We start from the raw sequence: 26,691 nt of genomic DNA, 5'->3' as shown, positions 1-26,691 counted from the left end.
ACTATCTCAAGCCTCATTGAGGCAAATGAGAAGATGTTAGCTGATATACAAAGGTTGCAGGTTGAAAATGCCTTGTTAAAAGAAGAAAATGCTAAGTTGAAGGTTGGAGGACTTGATCCCAGAGAGACACAGACGGAAAAGGTTGCCAAGTTAAGAGGTGAAAATGAAAATCTGCAGCTGAAAGTTGGACGACTTCAGGAGCAGATCTTGGAAATCACAGAGCGCTGATGCCAGGTTGGATATGATGCTCAAAGCTTTCAACCCTATCAAACCTGCAAACACATGATCCATCTCCTTTTATCCTTTTTGGTCTCCCTGCTTTCTCCTGGTCCTAATTTTGTAAAATCTTTTTTTGGCTTGTATCAATGACTATGGCACTATGGAAACTTTATTTTTTATATTTATGCTTTAACTGACTACTCTATTTCAATGACAATTGCTCTGTTTTGTGCATATGTTTTTCTCCTTCATCTGTTCTGGCTATTCATTTTGAGTTGCCCAAGTGGTCTGAGTTAATGACTCTAGACTTCTTCAGGCTTGTGCTACACTTTCATCTCTTTTTAATGATGCCAAAATGGGGAAATATATTGGTATTGAGGTGGAGACAGGATACACTCTCACACTCAAATTGATGCCGATACTCTCAAATTGATGGCCACAGTCTCGGGGAAAGTCCCAAATGAATATTGCACAAGGGACACAATCAAATTGATGCGCACTTGATGTTAATGACCACGTCCTCAAGGGGAACATAAATTACGAGTTTGTTATCATCAAAAAGGGAAAATTGATGAGTTATGATATGTCGTAGTTTTGATGATGTGACAAACACTCAAAGGACCAGGTTCTTGATTAGGTCCCCCTGAGCACTATACGAAATATGATAGCTAGTAAAGCTGCTGCACAGTTGTGGTAGAACTGCAGCAGCACAGCTATATGTGTGCTAGGAGCTACTAGCCTTTGGAAAGCCACCATCCATGGTCACATGCTTCTCACATGCTCTCTATATTGGTCTCATATATATACAATATGTTGGGATCAGTTTGACCTAATACTTGCAAATCTGAAAATTATATTTTTCTCAAGTGCAGTTGTCACCCCTCTCAAGGTGCTCTCAAGAACAAAGCCTCAATAAGCCAAAGGACTAGATCCCTAAACTGAAGATGTTTTAAGTCCTTAGGTTGTTGAGTCTTTGTTCCTTTGTTCTATAAATTGTAAACCTACTCTTCTCTTTTAAGAAGCTATTTGTAGGTGTTTTGAATCATTTCTTTGTTCACTGGGTATGTTGTTGTTGTATCTTTTTGAGATAGCACTGAAGTTTTATTTATAAAAGATTGTTTCACTTTTGAATTTTTTTGGGTTGGGTGGGGGGTTTTGATGTTTAATTATGTCTTAGTGCTTTACCTTATTTTCTTACTTAGCTAGCTAGCTTTTTGCTGATTATTGGTGCTAAATTTATAGACAGGTAGAAGAGGAGGAACAACCAAAGGAGGGAGAAGAAAAAGAAGTGGTACTTTGTGTGATTACTATGTATTGTCTTTCCTTCTTTTGGAAGATTACTAAGGCCATTGAAATTCATGGTCCTTTCTCTTCACAATAACATGGAGGAGAGAAAACCACAAAGAAGACCAAGACTGAGAAGTACTGGGATTGGGAGTTGACAAATGAGATAGGTATGTTACTACTTGGTTTACTTGAGAAAGTTATTATTGTGAGCTCGCTTTTGTGCTACTATCAGCAAACAAGAACACATGTTTATTGCCTCGTGAGCAGATGCGTGATCTTCAGTACTTCTGCTTGTAAAATTGTAGATGCGGAATCCAAAGGAAGTTGAGAAAGAACAATACCAGGAATTCTACAAGAAATCTTTCAATGAGTTTTTGGATCCACTTGCCTATACTCACTTCACTACAGAGTAACACACTAATATTGGATAATGACTAAATACATTTGTTGTTTTTGAGGTTTCTAACTTTGAGAATGATTTGTGCAGGGTGAGGTGGAGTTTAGAAGTGTTTTATACATATACCTGGAATGGCTCCTCTGAACAATGAAGAAGGTACAAATGCCAAGACAAAGAATATTCGCTTGTTTGTGAAGCGTGTGTTTATTTCCTATGATTTTGATGGGGAATTGGTGAGTTCATTTTCTAGCTCTCTTTACAACTACCAGTTAAGAATCATCTTTTTTGATAAGTAATGGTAAAAATTCATTTCACTTGCGCCAATCTGGTCATGATATGTTTAGCAAAAAGATTCCATATTTCGGTTTAAACTTTCAGGGAATGAAATCTGCGAAAGCATTTACATCACAGTCAAATGAAAGGTTACACCAAGATTTTAACATCTGTAATCTTCTACATTTGAAACAAAAAAGGGTTGTATTTCTGTCTTCAGAACACTTTAGTTTGGTAGCTGGTTAGGGTTCTGCATGTATTAGTAATGCAAGAATCAGTTGTGTAGGGATTAGTTATGCCTGTTTAGTTATGCAGGGTTTAGTTATTCATGTATTACTAATTCATCTATTAGTTATTCCATCTTCTACCCTGCATCTTTTACACCAATGCCTTGAGGAAATGTATCACAGGAACCATAGGGTTTTCAAGAAGCTGCTTTCTTCACTTGTTATACCAATGTATGATTTACTGTCCCAAGCCCCTCTAAAGAATATTCCAATAGTGGAGGTTGTATTGAGGCCCATTTTATGAATCATGTTATGCATATACTGGTGGCAAAGAAGATTGCAATTTGACTGTTAAAGAGGTTTGCATGTCTACCTACTGGAATAGAGCATATGCATTTCTGCATGGCATAAAACAATTTATGTTTGACTGTCTATTGGCATACAATATCCATTTTTCTCTGGCAATTCACCCTTATTTTCATGCATTGCAGTTCCCTAGATGCCTGAGCTTTGTAAAGGGATTGGTGGACTCAAATGACCTTCCTTTTAATGTTTCAAGGGAGATCCTTCAGGAAAGCCGAATTGTAAGGGCAGACTTTTTGTGTTTGCATGAATCAATTATGCTTTGCAAACTTAACTTTTTTGTTTAATGGTCTGCGCTGATGTCAGTGATGATTATGATCAATTAGTCCAAGCCAACCTTTTGGGTTAAAGTTCAAAGCTCTATGAATTCTTGATTTTAATCTGTTTAGTTTATTTCAGCCAGGTTAGGATAATGAGAAAGAGAGTAGTACGAAAGACATTTGACATGATTCAAGATCTTTCTGAAAGTGAGAACAAAGAGGTATGAACTAATCGAAGCATTCTTTCCTTTAACTTTTCCTTGGAATGTTTAAGAGCCGGACTATTGTTATTCAGGATTACAAAAAAATTCTGGGAGAGGTTTGGTAAATTTATGAAGTTGGGATGTATTGAAGACACCAGAATCACCAGTGCATTATCCCGTTGTTGAGATTTTTCTCTTCCAAGAGTGAAGAAGAGAGTTGATACGCTTAGATGACTGTTGAGAACATGGGTGAAAACCAGAATGCCATTTATTACTTGGCATCTGATAGCTTGCAGAGTGCCAAGACTGCTCCTTTCTTGGAGAAATTGGTTCAGAAAGGTATAGAGGTATGTGGTTAGTACTATCAAATTATACATGTAAATAAGTAACGAATGTAGCACTTGGAGCTAAGTTAGTGCTTAATGATTGACATCTAGCCATAAAAAAGGAAGCTAAATATATCGTGTACATACCTGATAAAAGTGTAAGCAATTAGGTCATTTACTCTAAAATATTATTGAAGTGTCAGCTTCTTGGATATATAAGAAAGACCATTTGTATTTCTTTCTCCTTTTCACCTTCTCTCTAGAGTTTTGGGTGAAGAATGTCATGTTTTCTTGCCTTCAATTGCAAAGGATAGTGAATTTTCCTTTGGTGGTTCCATCAATATTGTTAGCTTCCCATAATACAGCATTATTACCTTGTTTGCGTCTCATGAGAAGTCGCATAAAGCCTATTTTTAGACTTGCAAACATAAATTTTCATGAAATGAGTATTGTGTCCCCTTAGTGATCTCCTACATGGTACTCAAGAAACACAATTTCAACTCTCATCAATATGAGCTTTCCAAGGCAAGGAGATATCTCATGTTCTAGACTGTTTAGGGGTTGAGAGGATCAACTTCTGTGGCTTAAATCTCCACTTGATCACCTTCTGTTTGTCCATTGATCCAAATGTTGTTGGAACTTTGGGAGAGCAAGACAACACAAATAATACTCAAAACTCACTAGAAGAGAAATGGAGAAAAGATGATTTTCTATTCAACTTGGCTTGATTCAAATGGCTAGATTACATGACTATTTATAGGTGAATTCATCCATGTATCTAGCTTAGCATACATGTATCACTATTAATAATTTCACACTTCACATCCTCCAAGTACATGAATAAGACCTCACTAGACTAATCTAGAATTTTCCACCAATTCATGTATCTCCTAATACATTAATCTACTAGTTCAAGAACTAAATTAAATATAATGTGAACAAATTAAATAATGTGAACAAGTTTATTTTTTCAACATCCCCCCTTAAACTTGATTCACCACTCCAAGAGCCATCCGCAGCTTCTGAAAAATATCAATCTTCAATGGCTTGGTGAAAATGTCCGCAACTTGGTCTTGAGATTTCACAAACTCAAGCTCTACCTCCTTCTTCGATATGCAATCTCTAATGAAATGATACTTAGTATCAATATGTTTGCTCCTTTCATGAAACACCGGATTCTTGGCCAACGCAATGGCCGATTTGTTATCAATACAAATCTTAGTTGCATCTTCTTGTGGTTGGTGAAGTTCTTTCAACAAGCTCCTCAGCCAAATTGCATGACAAACACAAGAAGAAGCTGCTACATACTCTGCTTCACATGTTGACAAAGTCACAATTGGTTGCTTCTTGGAATTCCATGTAAATGCAGAATTTCCAAAAAGGAAAACAAACCCGGTAGTACTTTTCCGGTCATCAACATCACCAGCCCAATCACTATCACAATAGCCAACAAGCTTGAAGTCTTTGGAAGAGGAATAAAAAATTCCATAATCAAGTGTACCTTTGATGTACCGGAGTATTCTTTTGGCTGCTTTTAAATGAGAAGTTGTTGGAGTTTCCATAAAGCGACTGACAAGTCCAACACCAAAAAGAATATCGGGTCTCGTACAAGTTAAATACCTTAAGCTTCCAGCAAGACTCTTGAAATATGTGGGATTGATATTTTCTCCATTTTCACGCTTGGACAGTTTAACTCCACAATCCACGGGGTTGCTAACAGGCTTGCAATTTTCCATCTCAAATTTCTTGAGAATCTCCTTCGCATATTCTCCTTGAGAAATAAAGATGCCATCATTCTTCTGCTCCACTTTAATGCCAAGATAGTATGACATTAGGCCAATGTCCGTCATCTCAAATTCTCTTGTCATTGATTTCTTGAATTCTTCAAACATCTTTGAATTATTTCCTGTCAAGATCAAATCATCCACATACAAACAAATAAGTAATGTGTCACCATCTTCATTAATTTTTACGTAAAGTGCATGCTCATGGGGACACTTTAAAAAACCATTTGCTTGAAAGTATTTGTCAATTCTACAATTCCAAGCCCGTGGAGCTTGTTTCAAGCCATAAAGAGCCTTCTTCAATTTCAACACTTTATCTTCATCTCCTTCAACCTTATAGCCCAAAGGTTGATCAATGTATACTTCTTCCTCCAAAATCCCATTCAAGAAAGCCGACTTCACATCCATTTGATGGATTTTCCACTGATTCTGAGTCGCAAAGAAATAATCAAGCGGATTGTCTCCAAACGAGCAACTGGTGCAAACACCTCATCATAATCAATACCGGCCTTTTGCTTGTACCCCTTTGCTACCAATCTTGCTTTGTACCTCTCTACTTCTCCTTTGGAATTTTTCTTTAGCTTGTAAACCCATTTGACTCCAATGGTGCTTTTTCCTTTTGGAAGTTTTGCCAACTCCCAAGTGTCATTCTTCTTGATTGCCCTAATTTCTTCATCCATCGCATCTCTCCATTTTGGATTATCAGCAGCATCTTCATAACTTACAGGCTCGCTGTCCACCAATAAACAAAAGTGAGTTAAATCACTTAAATTTTCTGTTACTTCTTCCGTTGCGTCATACAAGTCTCGAAGACTTCTAGACTTTCGAGGTACACTGCTTGAACTTGATTCCCCAACTTCTTGAACTTGCGGTGGAGGTGTTGTAGGTGGTGTAGTAGGCTGCTCCATAACTTCTTCATCATGTTCATCATCAAGGAATGGACTAAAAGAGTAATCTTGCTCTTTAGATTTCCATTCCCAAGCACTATCTTCATCAACTTCAACATCTCTACTTATGGCAACCTTGCCATTTCTTGGGTTATATAACTTATAACCTTTAGATCTTTGCGCATAACCAACGAAAACATACGTCTCACTTTTTTCATCAAGCTTAGATCTCTTCTCATCCGGCACATGTGCATAAGCTATGCTTCCAAACACTCGCAAGTGAGCAACTTTTGGTTTGAAACCACTCCAAGCCTCTTGCGGTGTTTTGCCATGAACACTTTTGGTGTGACGCCGATTTGATAAATACACCGCACAAGCAATTGCTTCAGCCCAAAACTCCTTTGGCATATTTTTGCTCTTCAACATACTTCTTGCCATGTTGAGAATAGTTCGATTCTTCCTCTCCACCACACCATTTTGTTGAGGCGATCTTGGAACGGTAAAAAAATGACGTATTCCATTTTTTTCACAAAAAGCCTTGAATTCATTTGAAGTGAATTCTCCACCATTATCGGACCGAAGTGACTTTATTTGGTAGCCACTTTGTTTCTCCACCATGCTCTTAAAATTCTTGAAGTTTTCAAACACCTCAGATTTTTCCTTCAAAAAATATACCCAAGTTTTTCGAGAATAATCATCAATAAAGAGAAGGAAATAATTACTTTTACCAAGTGAGGCTGGCTTGATAGGTCCGCACACATCCATATGAATCAACTCTAAAGGACACCGTGCACTTGTCAATGACTCTTTGGGAAAGTTTTTCCTTGTTTGCTTTCAAAAAGACATCCTTCGCAAAGCCCGATTAGGATGGTTAATGGTTGGCAACCCTTTCACCATATTTTCCTTTTTCATCAACCTTAGACTATCAAAATTCAAATGGCCAAATCTCATATGCCAAAGCCAAGATGAATCTTTGACACATGAAAATAAGCACCTTGGTACATCACTTTGAAGATTCAAAACAAACATTTTATTTTTAGCCATAGGAACTTTGGCTAACAATCTCCCATTTTCATCTTTCATAGTCAACTTTTTATCTTTCAAATGAATGTCATAATTTTTCTCCAAAATCATCCCAAATTCAGAATATTACTTTTCATTTCCGGTATATACATGACATTGGAGATAAATTGATGACTTCCATCTTTCAAACGAATTAAAATCGTACCTTTTCCTTTGATTTGAACTTTTGAAGAGTCTCCAAGAGTGATGTTGCCACCATTAAATTCCTCAAACTCGGCAAATAAATGCTTCTTTCGCAAATATGGTACTTTTGCATAGGAATCAAGGTACCATTTATTTCTTTCTACACTTTCGTCTTCTTTACATGCCATGAGTAAAGTGTCATCTTCATCTTCATTTTTGCTCTCCACAAAATTATTTATCTCCTCCAAATTATTTTTACATTCCCAAGAAAAATGACCATATTTATGACAAGTATAACATTCAATATTTGATTTGTCATACCTTCCTTGATTTGACCTCCATCCTCTACCTCTTCCTTGGTTGGAGTCTTGACTTCTATTTTCTTTGGTCGGAGGTTGACTACCACCTCTTCCTCCTCTACCACGCCCACGACCTCTTTGTTGTGAGCCACGCCTTTCATCTTTCTCCTTCGAAGAAAGTTTTGCTTGCAAAGCTTGTTCAACCGACTCTTGTTTCGGTTTCTTCAACTTTTCTTCATGTGCTTGCAAAGAACCCATGAGTTCTTCTATGGTCATGGTGTCCAAGTCCTTGGACTCTTCAATGGCAACAACAATATAATTAAATTTTGAATCTAGGGATCGCAATATTTTTGCAACGACCCTATCATCATTCAACTCTTCACCATATCTCTTCATTTGATTGACAACCGCCAAGACTCTTGAAATATAATCCGAAACTGATTCGGATTCCTTCATTTGCAGCGATTCAAATTCTCCTCTTAAGGTTTGGAGACGAACCTTTTTCACCTTGTCCAAACCTTTAAAGGAAGTTTGAAGAATATCCCATGCTTGCTTGGAGTTGGTTGCATTTGCAACCTTCTCGAACATCTTTTCATCCAAACTTTGATGGATGAATGTGAGTGCCTTTTGGTCTTTCTTCTTTGTCACAGCGGCATCATCTTCTTCATCAACGCCACTCTCCACAATTTCCCATACATCATAGGCTCCAAGCAAAGCCTTCATTCGGATGCACCAACTTCCATAATTTTCTTTAGTGAGCATCGGAACTTGAAATGGAGTTCCATTGGTGTTAGTCATGTTCTCTCTACGTTTTGTTGTCTCTCAAACACACCGGCTCTGATACCAAATGTTGGAACTTTGGGAGAGCAAGACAACACAAATAATACTCAAAACTCACTAGAAGAGAAATGGAGGAAAGATGATTTTCTATTCAACTTGGCTTGATTCAAATGGCTAGATTACATGACTATTTATAGGTGAATTCATCCATGTATCTAGCTTAGCATACATGTATCACTATTAATAATTTCACACTTCACATCCTCCAAGTACATGAATAAGACCTCACTAGACTAATCTAGAATTTTCCACCAATTCATGTATCTCCTAATACATTAATCTACTAGTTCATGAACTAAATTAAATATAATGTGAACAAGTTTATTTTTTCAACAAATGTTTGTACATGTATTGCTGATATACAGGTGTCGAACCTATTGATGAGGTGGCCATCCAAAATCTACAAACTTACTAGGAGAAGAAGTTTGTTGACATAAGCAAGGAGGATTTGGAGCTTGGTAAGTACTAGTATTATTTATTCATTGACTCGGCTTCAGTAAACGAGTTGTTAAATCGAAGTGAAGGATTGATGAATTTGACACGTTTCCGAGTTTCTTTACCTATTACAATCTTCGACTTTAATTTCAGGTGACGAGGATGAGGTGAAAGAATGAGAAACCAAGCAGGAATTCAATCTTTTTTGCGACTGGATAAAGCAACAGCTGGGGGAAAAGGTGTCTAAAGTACAAGTTTCAAACCGATTAAGCTCATCAGTCATCGCCATGCATGCTTGTATCTGGAAAGTTTGGTTGGTCTGCCAACCTGGAAAGGTCTGTTGGTTAGGTTTTCAATCTCCCTATTTCATTTTTTTGCTAGTTTCAGTAGATTGTGTTGAAGTTTTATCTTTTTCTTTTAAAAAAGGTTGATGACAGCTCAAACCTTAGTAGACACTTCAGCCATGGAGTTCATGAGGGGTAGAAGAATATTGGATATTAATACCGATCATCCTATCATCAAAGACCTCAATGTAAGTTCTGGCATGATTTATACAAGTTCCTCATTTGAACTATGAAATTATTTAAATCAGTGCTCTGAATCTTCAAGAATCATTTAAAAGACACTCCCTCTGTTCCATAATAAGTGGTCTTTTAGGCTTTTCAATTTTTTTCAAAATAAGTGGTGTTTTAGGATTTCAAGAAGACTTTCGACAGATTCTTCTAAGATTGCCCTTATTTAAATAGTAAAGATTCATTAATCACCTTTTCTTTTTCTAGAAAATAGTAAAACTTGATTAGGGATAAGTTAGTAAAAACACTCCTAATTTTTTAGGAGAGAGCAATTTTTAAAAGGTGTGCATGAGACTAAAAAACCACTTCTTATGGAACGGAGGGAGTACATGATTTTTTTTTATTACAAGAAAGCAAGACATGGATATTTTTTTAAAGAATTATTAGATGTTTAAAAAAATAAGAGACAACAACTCGTAGATGAAATTTGAGGCTTGTCGAAAGTCAAATCTAATACGATTTCGAGGAGCACACATGGGTCAAATCGAGCATATGACGTATGGATGATTGCTTGGTCATGTGGAGCGAAGATAAGAAGATGGGACACGATGGTGGCTAGTTATGCAAGAGGGCTATTTTTGCAATTCAAGCCATTATCCCTAAAGAAGACTACCAAACAAGGTTCTTACTTCATTAAGGATATTTTTGTAATAGTTAGTCTAGTCTTATTTAGCCTAGTAGTATAAATACTAGCTTTAGTTTATTTCATTACGAAGATGGGATGAATTATGATTTGAGAATACTCTTTGAGTGAGAGTTTGTTTAGCTAGGTTGCCATAGAGCTAGTGATAGTTATAGTTCATCACAGGTGGATTTCTTTGTTGGCTATGAACCATTTTCCATTGATTTCATGAAGAGTTGTTCATTTGTGGATATCAATTGAATTTCTCTTGTCTTGATTTCAAATAGTAGAGGTTCTCTTAGATTGAATTCAAATGGGAGGGTTGGGATTTCATATATCCAAGTTTGCCCATAAATCCAATCATAATTGGGTCTTGCTTCTATCCCGCTATTCTCATCACAATTTCTTCAATTCTCACCCCCAATTTCTTATTATTTTAGTTTCCGCGTATTTGTTTGTTGAATTCGAGTCTTCCACAAGACGGATCGTATCATTTAGTATCAAAGCAAGGTTGAGGGATTGTTCCATCAATTCTTCAATCCTTGGTTGAACAAAAAAAAAATTGAAAAACAGAAAATTTGGTGTTGTTGGTTGATTTGTGTTGATTTGAGGTTAGGTTTGAGTTCCTCGATATCAAATCTAGCTAGATCTCGAATTTGGGAGCGGAAGTGTTTTGGAAAATTACCATTGAAGACCTTAAGGCTTTTTGAAGAACTCAAAATGGGTCTTGGTAATTTAGGGTGCAATTGACTTCAATTTGTATTGGGCTTTGTTCTACAAGTCAAAAGGAGCCTAGATCTAAAATTTGAGGCAAATACAAGTTGATTTGAAGGTGTTTGGAAATTTGGTGTTCTTTATGTTCTTGAGCATCTTCATATCTTCATATTGAAGAAGAAGACAAAAAGAAGGATTTGATCCAAAAGGCTAAGTCCAAAAACTGGGAAAAGTGTTTGTGAGGTCAAATAGCAAAAAATTTGAAAAAGTACAAGGAATAATAAAATAAAATAAAAAGAAGCCTCTAAACAGATCCCAAGGACAAAGTGATGTCAATGGAAATTTTCCAATGATTTGGTCATCCGCTTTGGCGTATGCGTCGCAGAACATCAAACCCCCTCGCAAATCCCAAAGCATTTCAAAACAGTGAACTTAAAATCCATCTACTTTATGATCTGCCTTGCATTTGCCCATCTACTTCAGCATTTTCCCATCTGCTCTAGCATTTACCCGTCTGCTCTAGCGTTTTCCATCTGCGACCACATTTCTCTGGATGCGTGGAGCAGATTAGGTACTTCGAATTCTTTCGTATTTCTTTGATTCTCCAAGCTAATTAACAAATCATAATTATCCTTGTTGTTAACTAGTTCTTGAGTCCGAATTTCATTTCGTGCCAATTATTTCAAGCTTTTCTCGTTTTAACATCGTTGAAACTTCTTGTCTCAAGTCCTTTCGTTTAATCGAGTCGTCCGTCTTTCAATTAACAAGAATCTATTCTTCCACAAAGATTAGCAACCTTGCAATTGATTTGGATAAGCGGTTCTTGGCCAACATCGGAAGAAACTTTAGGTTGAGTGATAAGCTTGAGTGCAAATAGGAGTGACGTGAGGCACTTTACTACTAATATTGTTTGGTCGTTTTGTAGGTACAAGAAGGGAAGTCATAAGGAGAGAAGATATAAGGATGTCATCCATAGCTTCGAATCTTGTGGTGATGATTTGGAGAGTTATGCCTCTATAAATGGAGGGTATGACTATGATAGTGAAAGAGGTTATAGGGGAGATGATGTGACTTATGACCATGGTCGATATGATGTTGAAAAGTACTACTCCGGAGGTGAATATGGGACAAGTGGATCTCATAGGTCTTATGAAGACGATGAAGGAGTGGAGGAGCTTGATGAGGAGTCCTATGGTGAATACGAGAGCTATCAAGAGTCTTATACTACACACCATAGACGTGGAGGCGACTTGAGGTATATTCCTTCTTCACACTTACGTTACGAATCACTTGGTGAAAACTTGCATGAATTAGGAAGTTGGGATGAACATGAACCTTATGGTTATGCGCTTTGCGGTGAATATGTCACACCCCTACAAGGAGTATGACGGGCTCCGACCCGTAAACCAGGAACCACCTGACTTATCCATTACTTTGAACATTATAAACCATAACTCAAAGAACACCTGCACGCAGAAAAGGCCCAACATAGGAATATCTGATAATTCAGCACATATGTACATATACGGACCGACAAGGTCGCCACAACATAACGTATATCATAAAGCCGGCAAGGCTAACAGTAAAGTATCAAGAGCTCAAAATAATGCCGACAAGGCCACCAATATATTATACAACTGTCACGACCCGTCTAGAGGGCCGTAACGGGTACCCGGAGCTGACTACCGAGCACCACACATCATACTACTTTCGTCTTAACCTGTACACCTATATGCTCCATAAAACATGTAAGCATATCCACATATATAAGCCCTCACAACAGCAAAAGAATAATATGCACAATATACATCAAGCGTCTCATAACCTTTGTTACCCACATACAAGTATCTACGAGCCTCTAACTGAAACTCTAAAGTCATGAAGATGGGACAGGACCCCATCACATCCAAATACATACACAAAAGAATATGTCAGAGACAGCACCTCCGGCCTATGGAAGTGCTCCGGTGTGAGCGGATATGACTCCTAGGAAGCTGGGTCGTCTCTCTGTCTACCTGTGGGCATGAGCACAGCATCCAAAAGAAGAGGATGTCAGTACGAACAAGGTACTGAGTATGTAAGGCATACATCATAAAGTAATAGAAGAACAAGAAGATAAAATAAAGATGAGAAGCTAACTGGTAACTGCTTACCTCTTAAGGCGGAGCCATGCATGCATACGCGTAAATATCATATCATATATTGCTGCGGAATGTGCAACCCGATCCATATATCAATATATTACCGTGGAACGTACGGCCCGATCCATCACCCATATAACCGCGTCCGGGCATCCCGCGTCCGGGATGATATCATAGTAGGCCAGCTGATCAGGTGGCTATGCGTCTATAGAGCCTCACCTTTCCCCATATCCCCTATATACATATACATATCATATATATACATATAATATACATAGCATGCATGAGAGCCCAAATAAGGATACGCTCTCTCGGAGTGACGTAAGGTCGTAACCCTCCGAGTACATTATGGCGTCATCATCATGGGTTGTGTCCTGGGTAATCCATGACATAAACTGAGGCCATATGTTATATAGCTCGGACATAAGTGAAGCCATATGCTTTATAGCACTGGGCCATATGTTATATAGCTCGCTCGGACAAGTGAAGGTCGAGGCCATATGCTTTATAGCCCACTCAATCATGTCATGAAATCATTTAGAATGTTAAACTTGAAAATCTTTCGAATTGGAGTCATTGTAAGATTCTTCCGAATTATAGACTTCAGGCATTTCTAGGAGTAAAATATGGAGAATGGCATATATGGAATCAACATATAGGGATCATGCCTTTGAGAGGAAAAAGGGATAGCCTCGCATACCTTTGTATCTCCTTAACGATGTCGACTAAAAGCTTTCCTTCCGACTTATGATTCTACATACAAAGAGATTCGTACGAAGGTTAGATTGTTGAAGGTATGCTTAAGCTTAAACTAAGGCGGATAGGGCTAACGAAAATTGGGCAGCATTTCGTTTGTTTCGACAACTTTCCCTCATATAACAAAATAGCTCCCAAACAACACAACGACATCCATAATATTATAGTACGCAAATTCCCTCAAGTTAAACATTATTCAATCCCCAAACTCATTTCCGGAATTCTCCATAACCATAACTATCGTGCAACTTCACGTATATCGTTCACATAATACTTCCTCGACATCATTAACACTATTTATAATAAAATTATACTTGTATCATACCATGAATCACAATTCAACTACCCTTCTAACCAAAATACCATTATTTGTATCCTCAAGCTCACATTCAATACTTGTTCCTAATTCAAGTTCCTCAACTACTCAACACCCTTACTAACATGAAACAATTGTAATACTCACCTTTGGTTACGTAGAGATGATCTTTGGATGAGAATACTTCAACTTGATAAGAACTGTGAGTTGACTACCAAGGAGATTTTCAACTTCTATCAACCTTTAGGAAGCATTCACACCCTTAATTCTACTAATCTTTGATGTTTGATCCTTAATTTCCTCCCTTGAATATGTATTAATGTGTTAGGAAGAGGGTTCTAGAGGTTTTTGGAAGTTTGGAGAGGTGAAAAATGAGAAAAAGAAGAGGGAACCGTGTATATATAAAATTTAAGTTCGGACCCGACCCGAAATATACGGTCCGTATATTGGACCGTATGTTTCTTCCAGAATATCCAGAGAAATCACCCTTCACTGGAAGGGTTCTACGGCCAGATATACGGGCCATATAAAATATACGGTCCGTATATACGGCCGTATAATCCCCAGTTTTTCCGATTTCGTTCATGTCGCTTCGTTTGATCTCGAATCCTTATGGAACCTTCTTGGTACTCGTGCAACACTTTCTTAACGATCTAACGAACATTATAACTCGTCCTTAAATCCTCGCTAAACATTCGTTAGTTCGACACCCATGAAATCCTTCCCAAACATAACTTATACTTCACTTTCATGACGAGCCTAGTTTCGCCAAGTCCGATGACTTAAGAATCTTATCGTATATACATTAAGGCTGACAATCACCGTCTTGTAGTCGTGAAGGTCTCGTGTCCGCCTTGATCGACGTCAGTCCATTCACGACACAACGTCACGAAATTATCGAGGTGTAATAACAACAATATGAACCGGTGGAGCTATAAAACATCTAACTGTACACACACGTCTAATATTCTCATAATACATAGAATACAAATGATCATAAGGATAATACCAAATAGGCTAACGGCTACGAGTAAGTGGAGTGCTCACGAGAATCGTCGATAAAACACCTACAATTCGATCCGTCTCTCACCGACTACTGCGGGCATGAGCGCGGTGTCCACAAGAAAGGGATGTCAGTACAAATAATGTACTGAGTATGTAAGGCATGAATAACAACATAATATAGATATGAAAGGTAACATGAAATAGGAGAGATAACCTGTACATCTGGATGCCTCATAAGGCGGTGTCATGCATGCTTAGCCTTTAAAAAAAAACATTTTTATACATATATATTACCATGCCCAGCCATTAAGGCTCGGTGTCATATATGTAGTATCATACCCGACCATTAAGGCTCGATGTTATCATCATTAGCCCACGTCCGGGCCTCCCGCGTCCGGGGTAATATCATAACATGCCCACTGCAGTGGTGTGCATAATAGGTGTCGTACCCGGTCGACTATAGCACGACTCGATTTGAGAAAATACATACATATAAATATATAAAGCATGCATGAGAGCCAAATAAAAGCTAAGACTCTATCGGAGTGATGTAAGGTCGGTAACCTCCGATTTATATTATGGAGCAATCATCATCGCTATATCTCACCTTGAATGAACAATTATTATAAGGTGAGATCAACAACAATGAATAAAATCGAGATAATCATGAAATAAGCTGAATAATCTCATAATAGCATTAAAATCATAAGCTTTGGAATTTCTAGAATTAAGTTCATCATCATCATGTTCATCATAGAAACCATCTAATCTTTAGCATTATAAGAAGCTTTTAAGAATCATGAGCTTCTAACTTTTGGAAGTAGGAAGTTTATGAAAACATATATGAAATCATAACATAGGAATCATGCGTTTTGAACAAAATCATAAGATGAGATCAACATCCACAAATATAGTCAAAAATCTTGAAACCAGCTCAGTAATCTCATAAGGACATTAAAATCATAACTTTGAAATCTCCAGAAATGGGATCATCATAATCCTCATCATGGCCCTTATAGAAAACATTCGTCTTTAGCATCATAAGGATTTTGAGAATCATGAACTGCTAGTATTTTCGGAAATAAGGTATTATGGAAGTCGTGTATGCGTTGATAAGAAAAGAATCGTGTCTTTAAAAGAAAGAGGAATAGCCTTAACATACCTTGGAGCATACTTCTTGGACTTTTCCAACTCACTTCCTGTCTTGCAATTTACTTAAGATCATTCGCAGTCTCGTAATCTACATATACAACCATTCATACTATTGCTAGGCTCATCGTCATACGCTCGTCTTAAACCCTTAATTTAAATCCATTTAGAATGCGAAATTCAGGGTACATCTCCCCTGTTTATATACCTAGCCGAAATCATAATATCAACAACAATAATACACAACATCATCAACACCATTATCCATACCAATATATTTCCTAAAACGTCCCAGCTTTGATGTTTTCCAAATTTCTCAACTAACTTGACTTGTAATACGACTATTTAATAACTTTATCTTCGTAAATAAACCTAAATCAATATTAATAAGGGAAGATTCATACCTTGTCCTCGCTAGAGCAACAATATGTTTAATATTCACCTTGAATCCAAGCCAACTCCATCGCAAAGCAAGACTATAATCGCAACTACACGTTACCCGGACCTCGATTAATACTTCATCACTTGAAATTACTCAAAATCCTCACTTTTGTATTGTATACATGCTCTCATATGTTGCTGAGCTCTCTAGAACATTTGGGGGATTTATTATGACAAGAAAGAGGGGTTTTAACCCTTATATAGTGTGCCAAAGTCGGTGGCTTCTTTGTACGGCTGTTGTAGTTGCAGCGTAGCGCACTACTGCTCACACCCGCCTAACTTGTAACGTCCATTATTCTCTATTCCGACGTCGTATCGAAGAGCAGCTTGTTGCGTTGGAAACTAGAATTGATGAACTTCATTTTAGGCTTTTGAAATACCTTCAAAATCCTAATATACCTGGAGATATACCCCTTCAAAGTTGACCCAAAATTCTGTCCTTAATTTTGCCAACTTTTTCCAAATTTTTGACAAACTTATTTTCTTTGATTCGCTTGGTCCTGGAATCTTCCAAAACTCCCCCTACATGATATTTATCATTTATTATACTTGATAATGGTCATGTTCTTGTGTTTCAAGATTGTCCTTCCCGGTTACGACTTACGAGATCGTAATTCATCCTTTACTTCATTGTTACGTACTTCCCATGGCTTGTACCTTCCAAAAATTCATGGGACGTCTCTGAGACTCCATTACTATGGTGAAGTGTGTGGCATGCTCATGCTCTGAAAGTGCAGGGTGTAACAGAATATGCTTGTGAAGATAGTGAATTTAAACATAACCCTTGTAAGGAATCTTCTTGTAGATATTCGCGAACATTGAATTGTGATACTTCCTATTCCAAACAAAATGGTATAAATGTGTGGGTTAAGCAAATTCGAAGTCAACCTAGAAGATAAAAAGAGTACACATTTCCTACTTCACGAAATCCAATGAATCATTCTGCTTATCCTAATACGAGTGTGTCATGTTCAATATGGAAGGTAGGAGGGAAGTGTTGATAGGTGATGGAAGTAGAAGAAATGTACGGTCTCAAGTAAGAAATGACTCGAAGAGGCGAATTCTTGAGACAAAGGTGAATCTACTTGGTAGTGCGAGGTATATCCTTGTGTTTGATGATGGTAGCTATGGAAACTACCTTGCCCCTCAAGTGGTTGAAAAATTAGGTATAGAGTGTGTGATGAAATGAGACCCTTACCATGATCAAAGAGGGTACTTGGTTGATAGGAGCACAAGGTTAATCTTTATCCATGGAAATTACCAAGAGGACATTTGGTGTGATATGCTTCCCTTAGATAATTTCCACTTGTGTTTGGGAAATTCTTGGTTCCAAGAACATAAGGTTTCATATGGGCAAGAATGGTACAAGTATGTAGTGGACAAACAATGGAGACCCCTCTTTCCACCCATACTCCCTAAAGAAGAAGCAAGCGCAAGTCAACCACTTCCTATGGTGAGTGAACCCCATCCTTCACAATGTGAGGGTATAGGCAAGTGTATCAAAGTGATGATAGAGTATGTCCATCTATTGAAGGAACGCTTACTCAAGGAGCAACAAATGAAGGGGAAAAAATCCAACCCTTTTCAAGCGAAAGAGAAGATTGAAGTAGAGGGTTTCCCTAACCCTTCTAAAGAAATACTTGGCACTTGCCCCAACTCCCATGAAATTGAGAGAGACAATATTAAGAGGAGTAAGGGAGTGAAAAGTTACAACTCTAGAGTGGAAAAAGGAGAGGCTATGAGGGAGTTGTCACAACCCCATTCTAACCCTAGTAACTTTTCTTTCTTCTCTAGTTGTATTGTTAATTGTGCAGGTATTCTTGGAAGCAAGGCAAATGATGAGCCTCAAACTTTGAAAGTTCATGAGGTAGTGAGAGCTTCCCGAAAGGGCAAATGTGCTTCCAAGATGAAACCTGAGGTGAAGAGGATGTTGTGTGCGAACTTCAAGGTAAAATAGCTAATCTTAACACTCCAAATGATGTGAGTGACCATGTTGTTAAAGTAAGTGTGAATGATAGCTTGTCCTTAATTGAGCTTAATTATTCTTTATCTTGTGTTGAGCTTAGTGAATTTTCATTTATAGTTAATGATGTAGTTGATATGGGTAATCTGACACTAGTTGATCCTATTGATGACCATCCTAATTTTTCTTGTGCGATCAATTTGTGTCCACCTAGTGTTGATCCTTATTATTTGCACAACATTACATTGTCATGTGATATGATAGCTCACCTACTAGTTGATCCAAGCGATGATCGAGTTGATTCTTCTTGCAAGATTAATTTGCGTCCAACTAGTGTGGATACTTGTGTTGATCAATTTGATTGCTATGATAATCCACTAATTGAGGAACCTTGTGATGTGCTTAATGACTCTCAATTTAGTGTGATGTTGATATAATTGATCATTTATCTAGTAGTGTGCATGAAATTGTTTTGGGAAATGACCTTTGTCTTTATGAGAGTGGAATTGCATGTTTTGACTGTTCGTTGTTCATAGATTATTCTCTCTTAAAAGATAATGTCCTATTCGATGATAACATGACTAGTGAGGGTGATAAATGTTGAGCTTGTAGCCACCTTTGGAGGCTATAATGTGTTTTGTAATCCACTATAGGATGATGATGAGCCTGGTCTCTGTTACACCCCGTAGTTTTGTACGTTGAGATTCATAAGTGTTGATTGTTTTATGTATGGACACTGGATTTACCTTCAAGAATATATGATATTGTATGCACCTATCTCATGGGTACGAGGTTTTAAGTTCATATGATAAGCTACGGAAGGATTGGAGGGCAAGTGGATTAAGGAAATTAAATTTGTTGGAACTTTGAAAAAAATATGAGGGGCAATTTTGGCCCGACTTGGAGGAAGAATATCTTTTAGTATATGAGGAGTTTTGAAGCAAAGCAAAAGCTTAAATTGAAGTTCATGAAGTCTAGTTTCCAACGCAACAAACCGATCGTCGATATGACGTCGGAGTAGAGAATTATGGACGTTACAAGTTAGGCGGGCAGAAGCGAGGGGTACTTGTTGCGCGGACATGATGTCCTTGTGCCTTTGCTACGATGCTTCTACGAGTGCCACCGACTTTAACCCACTATATAAGCGGCAAAACCCATATTTTTCTCCATAATAATTCCCTAAAAAGCTCTAGAAAACTCAGCAACATAAGGGAGCATACATACAACATAAAAGTGATGATTTTGAGTAATTTCAAGTGACGGAGTATTAATTGAGATCCGGGTAACGTGTAGTCGCGATTATAGTTTTGTCTTGCGTCGGATTTGGCTTGGATTCAAAGTAAATATTGAAGATCCTCTTATTATAGCAAGGATAAGGTATGAATCTCTCTTTCTTAATATTGATTTAGGAATAATTACGAGAATAAGGGTTATAGAATGTTGTGTTGGCATTGTTGGCGTATGGATTGAGATTTGAAGATAGTTTGAATGTAATTGTACATATTTATCTCGTAGATAGTTTGAATGTAATTGTACATATTTATATTTATCTCGTAGAATCTTGATAATATTGTTGTTGATGTTGTTGGTATTGTTTGGGAGTTGTTTTCGTATTTAGAGAAAGTAGATAATATAGGGGAGATCCTGCCCAAATTTTCGTAACTCAAATTAATCTTCGATAACTAGTACATATAAGTTGATGGAAATATGATGAAAGCATGATTAAAAATGTATTTCCTGCTATATAGGTTCGGGTGAAGGGCGAGCATCGGAGTAAAGGATTCCCTGAGTGGAAGCTTGACAAATAAGGTAGGTAAGGTGTTTGTTTCTCTCTTTCTTTGGCACGAATCCAACTAGAATATGAACATGAGCATTCCATAGCAAATTCGCTCCACTCCTATACTTTGTATTTCCAAATCTTAATGTTTTAGTTATTTGATTGATTCTTGGCATATTATCGTATTTATCATTGTTAAGTTATTTCTTTGGAATCGATACGAACTTACGTAATTTATTCGAGGTCACCACCTTACGTCGCTCCAACTGAGTAGTGGTTTTTATTAGCTCTCTTGCATGCTACTTCTTGTGTAGATGCATACAACATATGATATTTATGGATCGGGCTTTACGTTCCTCGGCACTAACATATGATGATTATGGATCGGGCCGTACGTTCCTTGGCACTAACATGTGATATTTATGCATCGGGTAGTACGTTCCTCGGCACTAACATATTATATTTATGGATCGAGCCGTACGTTCCTCGGCACTAACATATATGGCTTGGGCTGCACGTTCCGCACATATATACATATATACATATATATGTGCTTACTTGCATATGATTTTCAAGCTCATGCATTATATATTGTGCGTTCTCAGATGGCAGGTTACCTCTATTCTCTTTATATCTCTGTCCTACTTATGTTATTGACTCGGCTTTTACATACTCGGTACTTTTATCTGTCTTGACGTCCTCTTACGAGACGTTGCATTTCGTCTGCCGAGCCACGATAGAGTTATTGAAGCACGCGAGTAGGACTCTCGGCAGACGGTGTCAGCAAGTGCCACTACTCCGAACTTGCTATCTTTTGGTACTTTTCTGCTAGTGTAATACATGTTCTTATGTACACTCTTAGAGGCTCATAGACATGGTGGGGTATGTAAATATTATGTCTGGCCTTATTTTGAGCTCTTGATACTTTTCTGATAGCCTTGCCGGCTTTGTGATACTCGTGATGTTGTAGCGACCTTGTCGGTTCTCATATGAATATATATGTTGTATTATTGGATATTTCTATGTTGGGCCTTTTCTGTGTGCAGGTGCTCTTAGGGTATATGATGCTCAAAGTAACTATTTTGTTAGGTGGTCTCGGCCTATGGGTCGGAGCCCGTCATACCCCTCGGTGGGGTGTGACAGTCTCGATGACAAGCATGGGGCGGATGGAGTTCTTGACACCATCCCTGATGACGAAAAGTCCTTCTTGAGGGTTTGTGACCCACTTGATGGACCAACGTCGTGTTTGAAAAAGGCATTCAAAAATTAAGAATGCCCTTTTAAGAAGGGGAGCAATGTGAAAGAAACAGATATTACATATTGGAAGGACTATGCTAGATCTTCTAACTTAAGGGGTGTGGAGATGCTACTCTTAGCTTGGCATAGGTTGAATGAGCATAATGGTAAAATTACCTCTCTTGATGAAGTTGATTATTTGACTAACTTGCTTATGAAGTTTTATCAAAAGAAGAGTCTTGAAGATGAAGATCATTTGAGGAGACCTCATTGGACAGCACCTTGGTATGGAGTCACCTCTTGTACTTCCTTCACGGACGATATATATTCATGGCTCATGCTTATTCTTGGGCTTTCTAAAGCCATGGAGGTAACTTCTTTGTGTGATAATTATGATAGTAACACTCCTAGTCCTTCATGTGATTATCTCTTAGTGTTATTACTTGTTTCCATTTCGGGCTTGCATGTAAGATGTGAGCAAAATTGTGCGAGGGATACCTTTGTATTTGACCCCGGTGTTGACTTGGTAGTGAGTCCTTTATTGAGGTGGGTTAGTGCTTTGGATAGGACCTTAAGTTGGTTTGAGCTTGTTTGTAACCTTGCACTTAGCCATAAAGGATTTTACTTATTTCTTAACTCTAGGGGGGATATATACTTCTTGATTGCTAGGACCAATGTGGATTTGCATGCTAGGTGTCCTAATTGCATTTGGTTTCTTTGATTTACCCTTTTACCAAAATGACTTGAATTGCCAAGTATCTTTGGCATTATTTGGATACACGTTCTCTCTACATCCATTTGATGCTTGGCTGTATCATAAGACTGAGTCATTTAGTATGTTGGTTGCATGCTATGCTTACTTTAGGTATTATCATTTTCCTTATAATGATTACCTTGTTGTTTTCGTGAGAGGTTATGTTCTCATTCTCTTCTACTCTTTGTAAGGTACAGATGAATCTTTTTTAAGAAGCGGAGGATGGTACGATTTCGAGGAGCACACATTGGCCAAATCGAGCATATGATGTATGGATGATTGCTTGGTCGTGTGGAGTGAAGATAAGAAGATGGGACACGATGGTGGCTAGCTATGCAAGAGGGCTATTTTTGCAATTCAAGCCATTATCCCTAAAGAAGACTACCAAGCAAGGCCCTTACTTCATTAAGGGTATTTTTGTAATAGTTAGTCTAGTCTTCTTTAACCCAATAGTATAAATACTAGCCTTCGTTTATTTCATTACGAAGATGAGATGAATTATGATTTGAGAATATTCTTTGGAGTGAGAGTTTGTTTAGCCATGTATCTATAGAGTTAGTGATAGTTATAGTTCGTCATAGGTGGATTTCTTTGTTGGCTATGAATCATTTTCCATTGATTTCATGAAGAGTTGTTCATTTGTGGATATCAATTGAATTTCTCTTGCCTTGATTTCAAATAGTATAGGTTCTCTTAGGTTGAATTCAATTGGGAGGGTTTGCATTTCATATATCCAAGTTTGCCCATAAATGCAATCCTAATTGGGTCTTGCTTCTATCCCTCTATTCTCATTTGAATTTCTTCAATTCTCATCCCCAATTTCTTGTTATTTTAGTTTCCGCGTATTTATTTGTTGAATCTGTGTCTTCCACAAGCCGGATCGTATCAAAATCTAAATGATTTGAACTACAGGAACATAAGCACCACTGACTCATACTTGAAACTGAAACTATAAAAGTTGCATCCTCCAATTTTATCAAACTAGTTTCTCGTCACGTGCGTTGCACGTGTATCCCATGATAATAGTACAAACATTTTAAAATTATGCAAGTAATATTGGAATATGTTTGTGATGAGATACACTATATTTGATGGGAGAGATCTACAAGCTCGAATTGATTAATTGTGAGTCTATTCGACCGACTTAGTTGTTGAATGTAAAATGATTAGATATCGTTTGAACACCTAAAATTTGTTATGTAAATAAGATTGTCATAGCGAATACTTAACAATGTTCTTGCTTTTTTCTTTTAATGTTTCAACGACATATAATAGAAATTAATGGTAAACGTTCTTTTGTTTATTGTTATTCCTGTCTTTTGCCCTCCACAAATTCCTACTTGGCCGGCCAAGAGTGTTGAGCTTTTCTTCATTATCAAATAATTAAAGCTGCTCTCCATGATGTATTAGTATATCAATCTCAATTAACTATTTATCAAACTAAAAAAAATAAATTTAAAAAAAAGTACCCACCACCTTTTCTTTAATATCCACTTATTTATCACATTTCTTTGTTTTGAGAAAAAGTTTCGCATTTTATATCCCAAATAAAAGAAAAAATATTTTCCCTCCCCAAAAGCCAAAGACATCCGTAACGTGGAAATGATAAGACGTGAAAGAAAAAGTCTAATTGAGAGTGTGGAGACTTCACAAAACAATATGCAGTATTCACACTATGATAACATTAAAAATCTCATAACTAATAAAATAATATAAGTTGTCATGGTTCAGTAAGATAGATCTTAAATTAAACGCATATGTAAATTCTCAGATTATATCAACAGATTCGATAACCTTTTAAAGCTTCTGCAACAAAATTAATAGCAATATATGATGAAAAGTGAACTTATAAGGAGGACATAAATCACAAGCTCTTTATCTTGAACACAAAAATACAGCATAGTCATTTAGTTTCTTTTATGAAGTAATGTAATCTATTGATGAAAGCATCGAGAGTAATCAAATATTTAAAAAATAAATAAAATAAAAAAACAAAACAAAAAACAACCTTGAATCAAGAAATCTAAAGAAAAGGTAAAATTTAAAAAGGATTACATGAACTTAAAAAACTACGTATTATATTTTGAAAGTAGTGTTGAATGTATTCACTAATTCTTACCCTTAACACAAACACACAACATAACCAGAAATCATAAAAAAAAAAAAAAAAAAAAAAAAAAAAAAAAAAAAAACCAACAAAAGATGGGGAAAAAGGGAAGAAAATAGCAATACAATTAAATTTTAAACTACTACAGATGAAAAATTTAAATGGGGTTTGAGCATATATATGTAGACCTTCAAAATTCTTTGAGATGTTATATAGGATTTAGAGGACATACCTTGCATACAAATTGGTGTAGATCAGTACCTGTGTACAAAATAAAAGGTAAGATCTCAAAAAAATAAACTGAAAGTTTTGAATCATGGAGTTCATCATGAATTGTTGTTCACTTCAATATTGCTGTGACTACATCCGATTCTTATAATTTTAGTGAAACCAATTATTTTTGCTACCTCCATTAAATTGGACTCCCAAAACGTACGCTCATTTACTTAGAATTCTAAGCATCATCACTAAATAACATTAGTTTAATTTGTCTTAATACACTGTATCTAGACTTTCTTGGGTTTTAACTTCTAAGTGGTCAATTACCTATTTGTATTCTTTTCAGTTTTTCATTGGAAAAAAAAGGTATGACTATACAATTAAGGTCGTGTAGGAATTAGATTTAATTATAGAGCAATGTTATGATTAAGGGCATGCTAGTTATGATTCTTAATACTGTATTTATTGTGAAGTGTTTTTACGACTTTGTACATTAATCTAATAGGAATAGTGTTTGATTGAAGGGTAAAAAGGTCGTTTAACTTTTTATGGCCATTATGGTAATCTAACTTTTCACTTAAGAGCTTCCCATTTTTAATAATATATGATTAATGGCAGCTTATCAACTTAGAAGATGTTAATAATAATTAATAGTAGGAATTTACTCTGTATCAGTTCTGTGGAGTAATATTAATAATAAAATTAGTGTTGAGTGCAGTGAAGTTCAACTGAAAAAGGGTCATTTCTTTATTAGACATTAATTGTAAGAGTCCACTTGCAGGCTGCATGCAAGAACGCACCCGATAGTTCTGATGCTAAGCGGGCCGTGGAACTTTTATTCGATACAGCATTGATCTCTATTGGATTTACTGTTAGTACAATAAAAAAAACTTGCAAACATTAAATTTTTATCAACAGAACTGGTATTTTAGTGCTTGCTTATTCCTACAACAACTGTACCTCAATCTCAAGCAAATCGGGATCGGCTATATGTATCCTCACTGACCCTGTCACTCTATTTAAGAACATCACATGCCAAATATTATATGTGCTTATCCATTCCTAATACATAGAATTTAATGTGGCACATTTCATACAACCTGACATGGCTTGTTTTAGAATTAGACCACTAGTTTCAAAAATCTTTCTTTCATGTGAAACGTGCGTCAAAACGAAACTGCGTAAATTTGAACGGAGGGAATTTATGATATGATGTCAACAGAACATGTATTGTAGTGCTTGTTTATTCCTACAACAACTATGCCTCAATCCCAAGTAAATCGGGATCAACCAATGAATCCTCACTGACCATATCCCTCCATTTAAGCTCATCTCAGACCAATAGTATGCGTGCTTGCTTATTCCTAAAATAACCATGCCTCAATCCCGAGCAAATTGGAATCGGCTATGTGAATCCTTACTCACCTTGTCACTCCATTTAATCTCATTTCAGACCAATAATATACATGCTTTTTTATTCATACAACTACTGTGCCTCAATTCAAAGAAAATCAGGATCAAATTTATGAATCCTCACTACGATTTCTCTCCATTGAAGCTCATCTCAGGCCAAATATTATACGTGTTTGTTTATTCGTAATACATGAATTTAACATGTCACATTTTCTACAGCCTGACAGTCCAGTTAAGTTAGGTAACAGGATATATGATATGATGTCAATGGCCCTTGGAGGAAAATGGGGCAGATATGAGGAAGGGGAAATAGAGTCATCAGAAGAGTTAAAGGAATCAGATTCAAGCTCAGAGGCACAAAGTTGTTGAGCCATCAGAAGTAAGGACTAATGTCCTTTTTCAAGTGTCCTTTTTTTCGCATTCTTTCTGTCCCAATGCCATCAATAATTGTCAGAAATAGACAATATTTGGGTGGCAAAGGGCACAAAAATGTAACCTGT

At 36.9% G+C, this 26,691-nt stretch overlaps 1 pseudogene; it reads left to right on the top strand.

The window, feature by feature from the left end:
- The first annotated feature begins 574 nt into the window (after positions 1–574).
- On the top strand, positions 575–26,691 carry LOC132034661 (heat shock protein 90-5, chloroplastic-like; annotated as a pseudogene).

The sequence above is a fragment of the Lycium ferocissimum genome, chromosome 10 (genome assembly GCF_029784015.1).
Source record: "Lycium ferocissimum isolate CSIRO_LF1 chromosome 10, AGI_CSIRO_Lferr_CH_V1, whole genome shotgun sequence".
Lineage (NCBI taxonomy): Eukaryota > Viridiplantae > Streptophyta > Magnoliopsida > Solanales > Solanaceae > Lycium > Lycium ferocissimum.
The sequence above is the reverse complement of the archived record's forward strand: the minus strand, read 5'-3'. Positions and strand labels throughout refer to the sequence as shown.